The sequence below is a fragment of the Plecotus auritus genome, assembly GCF_963455305.1.
Source record: "Plecotus auritus genome assembly, chromosome: 2".
NCBI lineage: Eukaryota > Metazoa > Chordata > Mammalia > Chiroptera > Vespertilionidae > Plecotus > Plecotus auritus.
The window spans coordinates 14,021,274-14,035,584 of NC_137771.1; the positions used below are offsets into that span (position 1 = coordinate 14,021,274).

The window sequence follows — 14,311 nt, forward strand, 5'->3', positions numbered from 1 at the left end:
GGGCATGCCAGGCAGAGGACTCAGCCCAGGCAAACGCGTGGCGTCCTGAGGGGCAGCCGTCTCTGCCTCTGGCTTCACGTGGGCTGTGTGTGGGGGAGAGGCAGGAGATGAGGCTGCTGAGTCGACAGGCCCCCCGGGGACAGTTTGTCGGAGGAGCTTGACAAGGTTAAGGATCTTCCCCGAGCATCCTTTCACTTCCCCTCAATAACCTGGTGCGGATCTATCATCCCTGTATTTATCTAAACCCTTGCTGGACCCATTTATATCCTTAGCCTCTCCAGTTTCTCGGCGTAATGAGCTCCAGATGTGGTGAGGGGGCCTTCCCGAAGCCTCTACCTCCAGCCCAGAGGGTGCCGGGGTTGGGGGGCTGAGGGGAAAGACGGAGAGCCTGCTCCCCAACCTGGCTTCACCCTTACATGGGCCTAAGACAGATTGGGGTGGGTGCTGGGTCCCTGAGGGTTCCAGGCCCCTGCAAGACCCTGAGCCTGAGCACTTTGCATGCCAGGACATCTGTGGGCTCCTCCAGGGGTACCCCACAAATATTGAACCCACTGTGGACACTCCTGGAGAGAGACGGGCCAGCCAAGAAACCCTTTCAACCCACAGAGATAGCAGGACTGTCCCTAAACCACACCAGAATGGAAGGGCTTGAAGGGGCTCAGAGATCTTTTGTCCTGTGGTTTCCAGTTGTCAGTTTCCATTTCTGTTGTCTCGATCTGTGTTCTCACTATTGCTGTTGAAATGATTCACTTTTCTGTTTACTGAAGTACAGTCATTTCCCCCTTATCTGCAGGGGCCATGTTCCAAGACCCACAGTGGATGCCTGAAACCGTCGTTAGTAACAAACCCTGCATATACTATGTTTTTTCCTATACATACATACCTATGATAAAGTTTAATTTATAAATTAAGGACAGTAAGAGATTAACAACAACTAATAATAAAAAAGAACACATAACAATATGCTGTAATAATAGTGATGTGAATGGCTTTGGAGCCATTCCTAAATAAAATAGGGGTGACTAGAACACAAGCGTGGTGGTACCTCGGCAGTCGATCTGATAACCGAGGTGGCTGCTAAGTGCCTGGCGGGCGGGTAGCATACGCAGCACAGACACGCTGGACAAAGAGATGATGCCCGTCCTGGATGGGATGGCGCCGAGATTTCATCATGCTGCTCAGAATGGGGTGCAATTGAAATCCTATTTACTGTTATTTCTGGAATTTTTCATTGAATATCTTCAGACTGTGGTTGACCGCAGGTAACTGAAACGGTGGAAAGTGGAACCGTGGATAAAGGAGGACTAACTCCTGTCGATGTATTAAGGGAAATCCATATCCCTGCCACAAGTGAGACCAATATCTCTTGACACAAACAGAAGGTACCTGTAACTATAAGTGCAGCAGAAACGGGGCAGGGTGATGACAGCGTGTAGGGACCAGAGGGCTGTGGGGAGGCAGGCAGAGGTGATACCGGGACAGGTTGTGGACGGGTGCCTGCTGTGGGCAACTGGGGCTCCATCTCCCCGGGACCTCGGGTGGGACCCTGGAGATTGAGTGACCTCGGCATCGTCACTGTCCTCACTAGCCACGGTTGCTATCCCCCTTGCACTTTCCTGTGCTGCTGTATGTGACAGGGTGAGGCCTGCAGGCACTAAGCTGCAGTGAGAGGCGGGTGAAATGAGGAGCAGCTAAGGTGAGGAGCCAGCGCCGGAGACGGAGACGGCGCCACACAGGCCCCGGGCCTGAGGCTCGGCTGCTGGCCGGTTGCGTGGTGTTCCAGAGAGGTGGTCAAGTCTCAGCAGCCCCCAGGCAGACTTTCTCTTTGCAGGGCCCGGGGATTGAGGAGAATTGAAAAGGGGGAACATTCTCTCTGTCTCTAGAATGCAGTATCTGCTCCCACTAAAGCCTCTCACGATCCCGGTGAGAAAACAGGTCCAGTGAGGGGAAGGGACTTGTCCACGGCACATGGAGGCTACAAAGCTCAGGTCTCCTTACACTGCACTGACCTGCCTTCCCCAAACTCACTTTCACATGCTTTCACAGCATTTTAATATATTTTTAAAATGTATTTTATTGATTTTTTTACAGAGAGAAAGGGAAAGGGATAGAGAGTTAGAAGCATTGACCAGCTGCCTCCCGCACACCCCCTACTGGGGATGTGCCCGCAACCAAGGTACATGCCCTTGACCAGAATCGAACCTGGGACCCTTCAGTCTGCAGGCCGACGCTCTATCCACTGAGCCAAACCGGTTAGGGCAGTATTTTAATATTTTTAGATGGATACAGGAGAGGGGATCCGGAAATTGAATGGGCAGGAGGCTACCTCGGGCCAAGCTATTGTCCGTGGGGAGAACCAGAGCCTCCAGAAGGCCCACCTGTCCCAGTGGTCTCCCCTCTTCCCCTCACCCCCAGTCCAGTGCCCTCAGGGTGAATCTCTGAGTCCTTGTTATTAGAGGATCAGCTTTGAGAAGGCTTCCTGGGGATGCTGGATGCATTGAGTTCAAATCTTAGTTCTGCCCCAGCTGGTCACATGACCTTGGATAATTCATTGCTCTGTGCCTCAGTTTCCTTCTCTATAAAATGGGGATAATACAGTGCCTATCTCATAGGAGTGTTCGGAAAATTAAATAAAGTCATACATGTAAATGCTTCCAACTGAGCCTGGCCCAAGCACTATGTGTGTTTGCTGCTATTATTATCTACACTAATAAAAGAGTAAGATGCAAATTGACTGTACCTTCGTGATGCCCACCAGCCAGTCAGGAGTGAGTATGCAAATTAACCCAACAAAGATGGCGGGTTAATTCTGTATACGCAGGCGCAGAGCGGCCAGGGGTGGGGCGGGGCGCTTGCGTCAACACAGGCCATGGTGTCAATGCAGGCGTTCCACCCCACCCCTGGCCGCTCTGGGCCTCTGGGCAGCGTGGGAAGGCTGAAAGGCGGCTCCGGTGGGAGCAAAGGTGGTGCCGGCAGCCAGGGTAAGGAAGGCCCATTCTTGCACGAATCTTCGTGCGTCGGGCCTCTAGTTGTTATTAGTATTACTGTGCACAGGGAAGAAAGGAAGGAGATTGACATTTATTTAGATCTTACGAAGGGCCGAGCACTGTCCCTGCATTTTGCAGAGGTCATCTTATGCAATCCTCTGGTCAACTCTAGAAAGGCAGTTCTTTTTTAAAAAACATATTTTTATTGATTTCAGAGAGGAAGGGAGAGGGAGAGGACACACCTCCATCGGCTGCCTCCTGCAACCCGGGCATGTGCCCTGCCCGGGACGCGAAAGAAAGGCAGTTCCTTTTCCGAGAAGGAGGTAGGCTTCAGGGCATCAGTGATGTGCCCAGGGCCACACCGTGGGGAGGGTGCAGCCCACATGCTGGACACCTCAGTGTTCACTGCATGGACTCAGGCAACGTGGGGAAGTTGAAGGAGCCAAACCGTGCAGCAGAGGGCTCGGGGGTGGGGTGGGAGACATCGGGCTGGATGGGGTGGCTGGGCTGGCTCAGGAATTCCGGGGGAAGAAGTCTGTGCTTTCTCCCACAGGCACTGGGGAGCCACCAGCAGGCCACAAGCAGGGAGTGACATGATAAAAGGGGTGTTCGAGAAAGGTCTGTGCGGCTGCGGTTTGGGGATGGATGGGCGGCGGAGAGGTCCGTAGGGAAGGCGGGAAGCTCGGCTGGACGGGAAAGGTCCCCTGGGGCAGGCACAGGGAGCCTTCGGTCAGACTGACCCCCCAGGGCCCCAGGACAGGGCCCAGCCAGGTCAGGGCCCAGGGCCTCAGGTGCTTCCAGACCCAAGCTCCTTCCCTTCGCCAGCTTTCAGCTTTGTCTGGGAGTCTCCGAGGGCGTCCGGCCGGCCGCCTGCAGATTTATGAGGTGTGGGGGATCGGGCGGGCGGGGGCGGCCTGTGAGACAGCCCGGAGAAAGAGGGAGAGGGAGGATGTGCTCCAGCCACGGACACGCTCTCACCTCCCTTCCACCTGGGGACCCAGCTGGCCCGGCCCATGGCACGACCCCATGCCCTGCCACTCCGCATTTCTGAGAGCCTGCCCTGGCCAGGCTGGGAACCCGCACCTGTTGCCTCAGTTTCTCCTCGCAGACACCCTGAGGGGTGAGTAGAGAGGGGCCTACAAGAATCTGAGACGGGAGGAAGCTGCCGCCAGTAGGGAGAATGCAGCGGAACCTTCCGTACCAGGGTCAGAGACGTCAAGAGCAGGTTGCAAATAGCACGTCGCGTGTGACTCCTTTGTGACTTTCAGAGGAATAAATATGCATTTATGGCTTCCTATCCACGTTTTCTACACAAGTGAAATGTCTAAATGGTATCTAATTGTGACTGCTTCTGGAGAAAGAGCTTCGACTTTTCACTTTATACTCTTCTATAATGTCTTATAATAAGCATGTATGTTTTCACTGAAAAACTATGTTTTTAGAATTCAGAGTAATGGCAGGGGGTGATGTTGGAGAGAGAAGGGTGGGACTTCTTCATGCCGGTGGGGGATGGGCGAGCTGCTGCTGGGGTATCTGAGGATGCTCAGGGCTTGGGTCTTTCTCTCTCTGCAGAGAGCCCTACCCCCCAGGAGACCCCAGCCTCCCTGGGGAGGCCCTGCTGACCCACGTGCAGACAGGCTCTAGACACGGAGGTGAGGGGGGCCAGGCGAGGCGGCAGCCCGTGAAGGATGATACGATTTGACTGGAAGGGAAGCTGTGAGCAGACTTGAGTCAGGTGTGACTCCAAATCCTTGGGTCTTTTTTTTTTTTTTTTTTTTTTTGTTTTGTTTTGTTTTGTTTTTACTTGTGGACATTTTAATGAACTTCCCTCCATGTAGCTTCAAGCTACCAGGACACAGGCCCCACCAACACCCTTCATCTTCTCCTCGGCTCTCCTGCTGAAGACCTTGGCCTTCACAATGACAGGCTGCTTTGGGAGCCTTCCCTTCCCCAGGACTTGGCAGTGGCCCGATCGCACCACATCAGTGACAGGAGCAGCTCCAGTCTTGCTCTTGGCAGCATTTCCCCGGGTCTGCTCTCTGACCAGGGGCCACAGTTTATATTAAGGTGGACAGATGGGCAGAAGTTCTGGTTCCTCTTTAGGTGGTGATGGGCATCAGTGATGTGCCCAGGGCCACATGGTGGGGAGGGTGCAGCAACTTCCCCAAAGTAGCCTGGGTGATATTGGTCGAAGTTGATCCTGTGCTGATGCAAGCCGCCAGCATTACCGCGGCCCGCCAGGTGCTTCCTGTGCCTGCCGATGCGGCCGTGGCCGTGGCTCACGTGGCCCTGAAGTTTTCGGGTCTTCCTCGGTCTGGATGGCATGTCGGTGGCCGAGATGCAAGAGCCAAATCCTTGCTCTTTTATTTCCAGCTGCGGGACCCTGAGCGAATGTCAGTTCTGAGTCTCGGTTTTCTCATCTGTGTAATGGGGATGAGAATGTTACTCCTAATGTTACTAAGAATCAGACTGTGGTCACTATGTGTAGGCTGTTATTTTTCAGGTATAGGGATCCCAAAAACTGGGGGATAGCCAGGAGAACTTGAAAGCACCCTGGCAGAGGGGCAGAGAGGCAGAGGGGCAGGGAGGACTGATGGAGGGGAGGCAGTACCTCCTAGGAGGGGGCTTCCTGGGAGGCTGATTGAGGGCAGGAAGTCTGGTAGCACCCGGTAAGGGCACCAGGCAGTCCTCCCATCAAGGCCTGGGAATCCAGGGGCAGCTAGCCCTCATTCACATGGGTGCTGCCTCTTGAGGGGGGCCCGGGACATCCACCTTGCCAGACACCACGGTGCCCATCCCGTAGTTAGCTCATGAACACACCAGGAAACAGAGTCAGATAAGGAACACTTCCTTTTCAGGCCCTTTGCACCTGCTCTTTCTTCTGCGTGGAACGGTTTTTCCCGTTATTTTCTTGGTTCACTTCCTCATCTGCCACGAGGTATCCTAAGGGTGTACACCACAGCCATCAACACCACGGGCCTTTGGCAAAACTCTCCGTCTCCCTGAACCACAGATATGTCACCTGTACGATGCGGACCCTGAGGCTCGCCTGTGTCCTGCATGCTCCTTGTGTGCCCCATGCACCCTGCTTGTGGGACCTATTACCCTTTATTGCACTTAATGGTGGTCTGTCTGCCCCATGCCCCCCCCCACCACCCCATTATCTGCATCGCCCCGGGGCTGGCACTTATTCCTCCAGCGAGGCCGGCATCGAGATGCTCAGGGAAGGTCTGATGAATGAATGAATGTCCACGTGGTGGGACTATTGTAAGAAAAGCCTGGGACAGTGAAGGGGAAAGTGCCTCCCAAACTGTGAAGCCCTGGCCATCTTTAAGGAGTGCTGGCCCACGCCGCCCCTCACATCCCTGTGCCTCTGCCTCCGTGCTACCCTTCTCAGTGTCTCCGAGCCTCTGGCAGAGAATTCAAAGCAGTGTCCACCCCGCCCCTGTCGTGTTTTATGGCACACGTTGGAGGAGATGCAGGCAGTGTTCGCACAGGGGCAGTAATGGCACCTTCCCTGACAGTAATGGCACCTCTGGAAGAGGCCTGCTCTCCACAACCACACTCACCTCGTGGTTCCTGCAGCTCACAGCAAAGTCTGCAAAGCTAGCCTGCGGGCCCAGCTGACAGCAGGCCTGGTGCTGGGGGCCAGAATGACCCTCAAGGGCTTGCCCCAGACCCCACCCATGTACCTCAGGCTTATGCACTTGACAGTTTTCAAAATACAACCACATCCTCTAATTCGCTATAGATGCCAAACCACTGAGGCAGGCGAGACAGGTAACACAACCCACCCGTTTTACAGCTAGGAAAACTGAGGCTTAGAGAAGTTCATTCAGTTAGAGTGTAATCTGACCTAGCTCTGCCCTCTTGGTCCCCACTGTTTGGTGGAGGTGGGGTACTCAGGCACTATTATATCCCGGTGTGGGTGGAGGGATGGGGGCACCCAGAAAGGTATGAGCCAGGCACTGGGGCCTGAGCAGGATTTTGGTGGCTAGGGGGGCTGGAGGAGATTTTTGGCTAAGATCAATTCCAGGCTTAGCAGTGCGACAGAAATGGCTGGCATATGGAGTAGGAGGGGCAGGCAGAAGAGGGGATGGGAATGGCAGGAGATTCATTCCAGAAGCGCGGCACCTAGTAGGTTCTCAGTAATTATTGGTGGAAATGACCACCAGTCTCATTTGGACCTCCACCTGTGAGTATTGGGGAGCCGCCAACAATCCTCGAGTGACAGGGTCTGAGTTGTGATGTGGAAAGGGACACCTAGGGAGACAGAGGCAGGGTCTTCGTCACCATCTATGACACTTTTGCTTCGCACAACTCCTCCTGCCCTACCTGTGCCCCTTTCTCTGGCTCCAGATGGCTCCACCCCCATCCTCAGGTAGCAGCTCCCCACCTTTCCCAAGGCCTGAGCTCCCAAAGGTCTGCCGCCTGTGTCCCTGGCCACAGGTGCACCACACGAGCCTGTGGTTCCCGCATGTCCCCGTGTCCGAGACGGCTGGTATAACCGGGGAGATGAGACAGATGGAGACCAGGCCAGCTGAGCACACCCAGGGCCCACGGTGGTTGCTTCCCCCTGTTACAGTCCATTTTTCTCTCCTCCTGGGGCCTTTCCACCATACCAGCCACACGCTGGGAAAGGACCCTTAAGAAGGTGGCTTTGGGACAGTTACGATGACAGCCTTGGGAGGGGGGCAATATCTTGGGTGGGTGTAAGATCTTTTTCTCTCACCTCCTCCACAGCCCTGCAAAGGCAGGTCCCAGTGTTCCAGAGGAGGGAACTGCCTCTCAGAGAGGTGAATTACTCGCCCAAGACACGCAGCTCAGACCACAGTCAAGCCAGGTGGCTTCAGCTGCCCCTGAGCCCGTGGTCTTCCAAGCGCAGGCCTGTGAGCTGATCCAGGCTGTGGCTGCCCGAGCATCACCCGGGAAACACAGATTCCCAGCCGCAATTGCCGGCTTGCTCCAAAGTCTTTCCATCTTCTGGGGTAAGGGACAGCCAGGACTGGTGTTTTTACTTTTACTTTTTTTGTTCATCCTCACCCAAGGATATATTTTCCGTTGATTTTTAGGGAGAGAGGGAGAGACAGAGAGAAACATCGATGTGAGAGCAACACATCAATTGGTTGCCTCCTGCACGAGCCCCAACCAGGGCCCAGGCCAGGGAGGAGCCTGCAACCAAGGTACACGCCCTTGACCGGAATTGAACCTAGGACTCTTTGGTCTGCAGGCCAATGCTTTATCCATTGAGCCACACCGGCCAGGGCTGGACTGGTGTTTTTAAAAGGCACCCAAGTCCATTGTGTGCACAGCCAGATGCTACCTAGCGCCAACACCAAACGATGTTAAAAGCATCGCACATTATGAGAAGGAAGAAAAAAAAAAGAGTGGAAAGAATACGCCAAGATGCTGGCAGTGGTCCTGTAGGGGTGGAGGGCCAACTGGGGGAGATGATTATTATTTTGTACTTTATATTTCCTTCTGACTTTTCTACATTTTCCAAATGGTCTTTAATGAGCATGTATTGCTTTTGTAATGAGAAAAATAAATAACAGAGGATCTGGACGGGAGCGATGTGGAGAGGGTGAGGATGAGAACGGGAGATGTGCTTACACAGACCTGGGTCAGCACCCAGCTCTGCCCTGCCCCAGCCACTGGGCTCTTGGGCAGGGTACTTGATCTCCTGAGCCTCAGTTTCCTCATTTGTAAAATGGGGAAGCCTCCAAGCATGGCTGGAGGTGTCATGGAGATAACTCCCCGTGGCCAACAATTGTCCCTTCCCCTCCCGCGTACCTCTCTTTCCCTGGCAGTGGTGCCCATTACACAGGTGCCCTTCGCTGCCCGTGGCAGGTTGGAGCCGCCTCCCCTGCTCTAGCCCAGACCCTCATAGACTGTGGAGCGGTGGGGGCTTTGGGGGCCGCCTCAGCCAACTCCATTTCACAGCTGGGTAAACTGAGGCCCGGAGCAGCCGCAAGACTGGGTGGCTGGCTACGGTTCCCTGGGCATGGGAGGGGCGGACACGTGTTTGCTGCACATCGCTCTCCCCGTCGGCGCCTTGCTCAGTGTGTGTGAGGGGCAGCAAGTCACCATCTGTGTTTTCCAATAAAAGAAAATGAAAATTGAAGCACATTAAAAATAGCTCAATTGGGATTCCGCGCAGGGCTCTGTAGCCTGCTGTGACAGAGACGCCCAGCCTGCCTCCTCCCTCCTCCCAGCCTGGCACCAACACCACCAGGAAGTCATCTGAGGCAAACGTCTCCTGGGAGGGGCCAGGGTACAGGCAGTGTCCCCGATAACACCAGTTGCAGGGGCATTGGGGAGCCCTAATTCTGGCTCCCCAGCTCCCAGGTGCTGGCATCCAGGAAATTGGGTCCACAAGAGGCATAAGAAGATGGATTTAGGGCCATACGCCACCCCATTGGGCAGACTAGACCCACCTGCCCCTGGGTCCTCAGGGCCTTCAGCTAGAGCCCCCACCTCCCAAGGAGGTCACCCAAGCAATGCGCTGTGACCCAGAGGAAGGGCCTGGAGACCTGGGTTCTCAGCCCGACCCTGCACTCACTGGGCCGCGAGCAAGCCAGGACCTCGCTGGGCCCGTTTCTTCCTCCGTACAGCGAGGACCTTGACAGAGGCCGCAGGAGTGGGCTCTGAGCCCCAGGGTGCTGGTTGGAAAGGAGGCCGAGTTAGGCGTTTCCTCCTGGAGGATGTGTGAGACGGTAGAGTGAGAGGACATCAGCAAGCTCTTAGCCCGCTGCCTGGCATAGACGGGGGCTGCACTGATGGCCATGATCGCAGTGGTTCTCATTATGGTTATTTTCTGTGAAATGGGAATGGGATGGCGAGCTGTGGGAAGCCTGAGCGAGGTCAGACCGGGGACGGCTTTGCACAGGCTACAGCTGCTCACCATGAGGAGGGGCTGGCGTCCATCTAGGGGTCTGGTGCTGTGATTCTCAGAGCATCCCTTCCTCCCCCCGGGGTCCAGCCCTCTGCAGGGTCCTCCTGCACCTGCACTGTGACTTCAGCTACCGTGCAGACCTCTGAGAGGCAGACAAGGGGACATGATTCGTAGCCCCAAGGCCCAGAGAGTGCTGGGGCAGGGAGTAGGCCCAGGTCCCACAGCCTGGCCTTCAGCAGAGGTCCACTGCCCGATGGGTCTCAGATCGGAGTGGCCTGGAAGTGGGCAGAGCACCCAGGGAAGGCGGGGGGCCCCATGGTTGCGCCTGTACAAGTGCAGCCAGACCACATCCTGCTGGATGGCCTTGGGCAAGTTATGTTACTAGTCGGAGCCTCAGTTTCTTCATCTGTAGAATGGGGCTGGTAATAGTTCCCAGGCTTTGGGAAGATTGGGTCCTGGGCAGGGCTTGGCACATGGTCAACACTAGATAGACAGTAGCCCCAAGAATAGCCCACCTCACCCTGCTCTCCCATCCGCCCAGAACAGAGACTGCTGCTGGGCCCACCAGTGCCCAATTCCACGGGACCAGCAGCTGCCCTGCCACAGCCACTGCTTCTCAGGGACATACACAAGGGCAAGCAAGACTGGGAATGCTGGGAGAACGCTCCTCAACCCGCAGCAGTGAACCCCCAACCACTGCCGTCTGTCAGCAGTGGGGGTGGCTTTTTCTCAGTGGTGGAAGTGAGTGTGTGGGGTTCTTGAGGATGGAGCAGTTGCTGGTGTACGTTAACAATGATATATTAGTTTCTTATTGCCAGTGTAACAAGTTACCACATCTTAGTGGCGTAAAACAACACACATTTATTCTCTTACAGTCCTGGGGGCCAGAAGTCTGAAATGCGTTTCACTGGGCTGAAATCAAGGTGTTGATGGGACCCATTTCCTTGCCTGTTCCAGCTTCTAGGGCAGTGGTTCTCAGCCTTTCTAATGCCGCGACCCTTTAATACAGTTCCTCGTGTTGTGGTGACCCCCAGCCATAAAATTATTTTCGTTGCTACTTCATAACTGTAATTTTGCTACTGTTAATGAATCGTAATGTAAATATCTGTGCTTTCCGATGGTCTTAGGCTCTACAGCAGTGGTTCATTAACAGTAGCAAAATTATAGTTATGAAGTAGCAACGAAAATAATTTTATGGCTGGGGGTCACCACAACACGAGGAACTGTATTAAAGGGTCGCGGCATTAGAAAGGTTGAGAACCACTGTTCTAGGGGCTGCCTGCATTCTTCGGCTTGTGGCCCCTCCTCCATCGTCAGAGCACATCATTGCACTCTGATCCCATCCTCGCTTCTGCTCTCCAAGTCCCCTCCTGCCTCTCTCTCATAAAGAACCTTGTGGTTACGTTGGATAATCTCCGCATGTCTGAATCCTTAATTTAATCTCATTCGCAAAGTCCCCTTTTGCCATGTAAGGCGGTAGCACAGGCTCTGCGGATTAGGATGTAGATATCTGTGGGGGTGGAGGGCACTGTTCTGCCTACCAAGACACGCAAGAAAGCTAGAGTTGCCTTCTCCTTGACCAGCGGGCCTGGCTAATGTGGATGGTAATAACAATACCATAACTTCCATTTGCTGAGGGACTGCTTGGCGCCAAGTTGTGTAGAAACTTGAGTTACAGTAATGGCTGCCAATATCTTACCGAGCAGTTACTCTAGCCAGGCACTGGGCTAAGCGCTTTCCGTGCATGACCTCACTGTCACACCCACCTGCAAGGCGGTGCTAATGTTATTCCCATTCCACAGCTGAGGCGGGAAGGAAGTGGCTTACCTGCGGCCACGGGGTTAGGAAGTGGGTTCAAATGTAGATCTGACGGCTGAGCCCACACTCCCAGCTCCCCGGGGTACACCACGGGTCCACGGCTTCCCGTTTGGGCCCGACACCTGGGTTCCACCGCCAGGCTCCTGCTCTCCTGCCCCTCCTGTCCCACTGCCCAGCGTATGCCCCTCACTCCGAGGGCAAGAGCCAGAACTGCTCCTTCCGTGTTACTCTCGCCAGCCTCTGGGTTCCTCCAGGCAGGGGCTGAGGCTATGGTGGGCGCACAGTAGGTGCTCAGGGAGGGGGGCGGGTGTTGAATCGGAGAAGAGGGCAGGGTGTTGAGGACTTTGTGGGGAGAGTGGAGGGAGGTAGGCCTGAAGAATTCTCTGTCCCAGGGGGAAGGATGGGACTGGGACCCAGACAATCTGGCCACTGAGTAGCCGACACACAGCCTTAGCCCACACCTTCCTGTCTGAGGCTCCTGTTCACTCTGTCCCCTCTCAGGGCCTCAGGAGGCACCAGCCAATGGAAAACCCCGAGCTGATGCCTGCGGGCAGTTACTCTCTGCTCGATCTCCAGGGTCCTTCCCCAGTTCCATCTTCCCACCTCGGAGAGCTTCCTGGGACCCTTCTCCAAGCCTGGGTCACTGAGTTTTAGGCAGCCTCACCATGGGATCTTGGACCAACCCCCAGGCTGCCTCAGTCTACACTGGGTGACCAACCCCCAGGTCTCATCTCTACATTGGATGCTCTTTTTACACCTCAGCGCCTGGTCTGACCCCTTCACAGCTTCTGCAGGACTGACAAGGAGCCTGCCCACCTTGGGGAAGCCCCTCCCAGCCGCCGGGTCAGCTCCGTGGGGCAGGGCAGAGGGGTGAGAGGCCCAGGTACCGGGAGGGAGCCCACGTCCTCCGTGCTCATTCAGTCACGGGCTCAGAGACAGTTCCTTAGAAACTCCCTGTTCCTGGCAGCCTCCACCAGGGTCTTCCCGCCTCCCCGGAGAGCTCAGTTGTAACCAGCGGGAAATGGGACAGATAATTGCAACTTTAAATAAGGCCAAGTTAATGCTCCCTGCCAGGCCCAGCCCCGGGGACTTTCTGAGCGTCAATTGGAGGCAGCCGGAAGCCCCAGACGGTGCGCAGGATCCCGGTGCTGCCAACTCCCAGGTGACCCCAGGCAAATCCCTGCCCTTCCCTGAGCCTCAGTGTTCTGATCTGTTAAAAGGGGACCCAACAGCATCACCTATGAAAAGTAGCTGGCACGTAGTAGGTCCTCTGTAGCTGGAAGTCGGGATTATGACCTCGTCCCTGTTCATATGCAGCTGCCCATCCCATCCCATCGCATCGCAGGGGTTTGCTCTGTTCTCCGTACCATTGCTCTCGGGTAATGAGGTTTGATAAAAATTGTGGTACGAAGCTCACCTGAGCTGACTGTGCAAGGCCTTGAGCTGAGCTTTGCATCCATACCTGGGAGTAAGGCCTGTTTAGTGTTCCCATTTCCCAGATGAAGTCACTGAGGCTGCAGACTTGGGGTAGGTGTGGGGAGGAGAAGGCCAGCAGGGAATAGGTCAGGAGTACCAGTCAGCATGAGGGGACAGGACCACCCACTAAATACCTTAACCCTATCAGGGGAGCAGCCCATCCCAGCGGGGTGCATGCCAGCGTGGTGAGATGCTTGAGGTTCCAGATCCAATCTCTCTTTAGAGCAGGAATTCCTGAGCCTATTTCCAGCATCAGTGGGTCTGCTGGGGCCACCCCAGGCTGCTGCCACTGCCTCCGCCACGCCACCACTCCCACGGAATTCCTGGTAAGGAGGAGCTCCAGTGTGGGCTGATCAGGGCCGGAGCTGTGGCCAGTGGTCCTGTGGTCTCCTAGGTGAACCAGCCTCGTGGCTCAGCCAGCCAGCAGCTTGGGAAGGCTGCTCTTGGCTCAGCTCTAAGGCAGGCCCGGCCCGGAGTGTTTGTGGGCTTGGCACAGGCTACCTGCTTGTTGTCTGACATGGCCTCTCCTTGTGCTCGGGAAGCCAGCATTGCAGGACTCCTGCCCCTGTTCAAATACCCGTCTAGGAAAGGCCATTGGATACGCTGTGGAGAGGAGTGACCCAGTCAAGGGGCATCTAAATCAAACTGGGAAGTGGGGGGTGGCTAGTCAGGGAAGGCTTCCTGGAAGAAGAGATGCCTGCGCTAAGTCTTAAAAGATAAAGAGGAATTTTCTAGGTAAAGAAGGTGGGCATCCTGAGTGGAGAAAGCGGCTTGGGTAGGCGAAGGAGGCAATAGGAGAGTGTGGCACATTTAAGGAACTTCTCTTCCCTGCTCTGGGCCTAGCTCCTGCTGCTCTGCCTGCCCGCCATGCTCCAAGCAAGGGGATGGCCAAGAACAAAGGCCCGGCAGTGGGGGACAAGAAGGTGTGGGCTGGCCGTCAGCAGACTGGCCCCATGGGGTGGAGGGAGATGCAGTCCAGGTCAGAGACCAGGGCCAGCCCACGGCAGGCCTTGAACGTCAGACTGATCTGACGGTGATGGAAGCATCTCTACCTGGCCCATCACACCTGCTGTTTCCCAGGGCAGCACTGGCCTGGCCCTATAAAATCACAGGGGAGGCAGAGGGGTCCTGCCCC

At 55.4% G+C, this 14,311-nt stretch overlaps 1 protein-coding gene and 1 pseudogene across 4 annotated transcripts in view; one reads left to right on the top strand and one right to left on the bottom strand.

Moving 5' to 3' along the window:
• Positions 1–14,311, top strand: part of EPHB2 (EPH receptor B2) — a 184,843-nt gene that overhangs the window by 36,545 nt on the left and 133,987 nt on the right. The window lies entirely within an intron of this gene.
• On the bottom strand, positions 4,828–5,312 carry LOC308242338 (large ribosomal subunit protein uL15-like; annotated as a pseudogene). Its single transcript has one exon. The product of its transcript is annotated as a large ribosomal subunit protein uL15-like (transcript).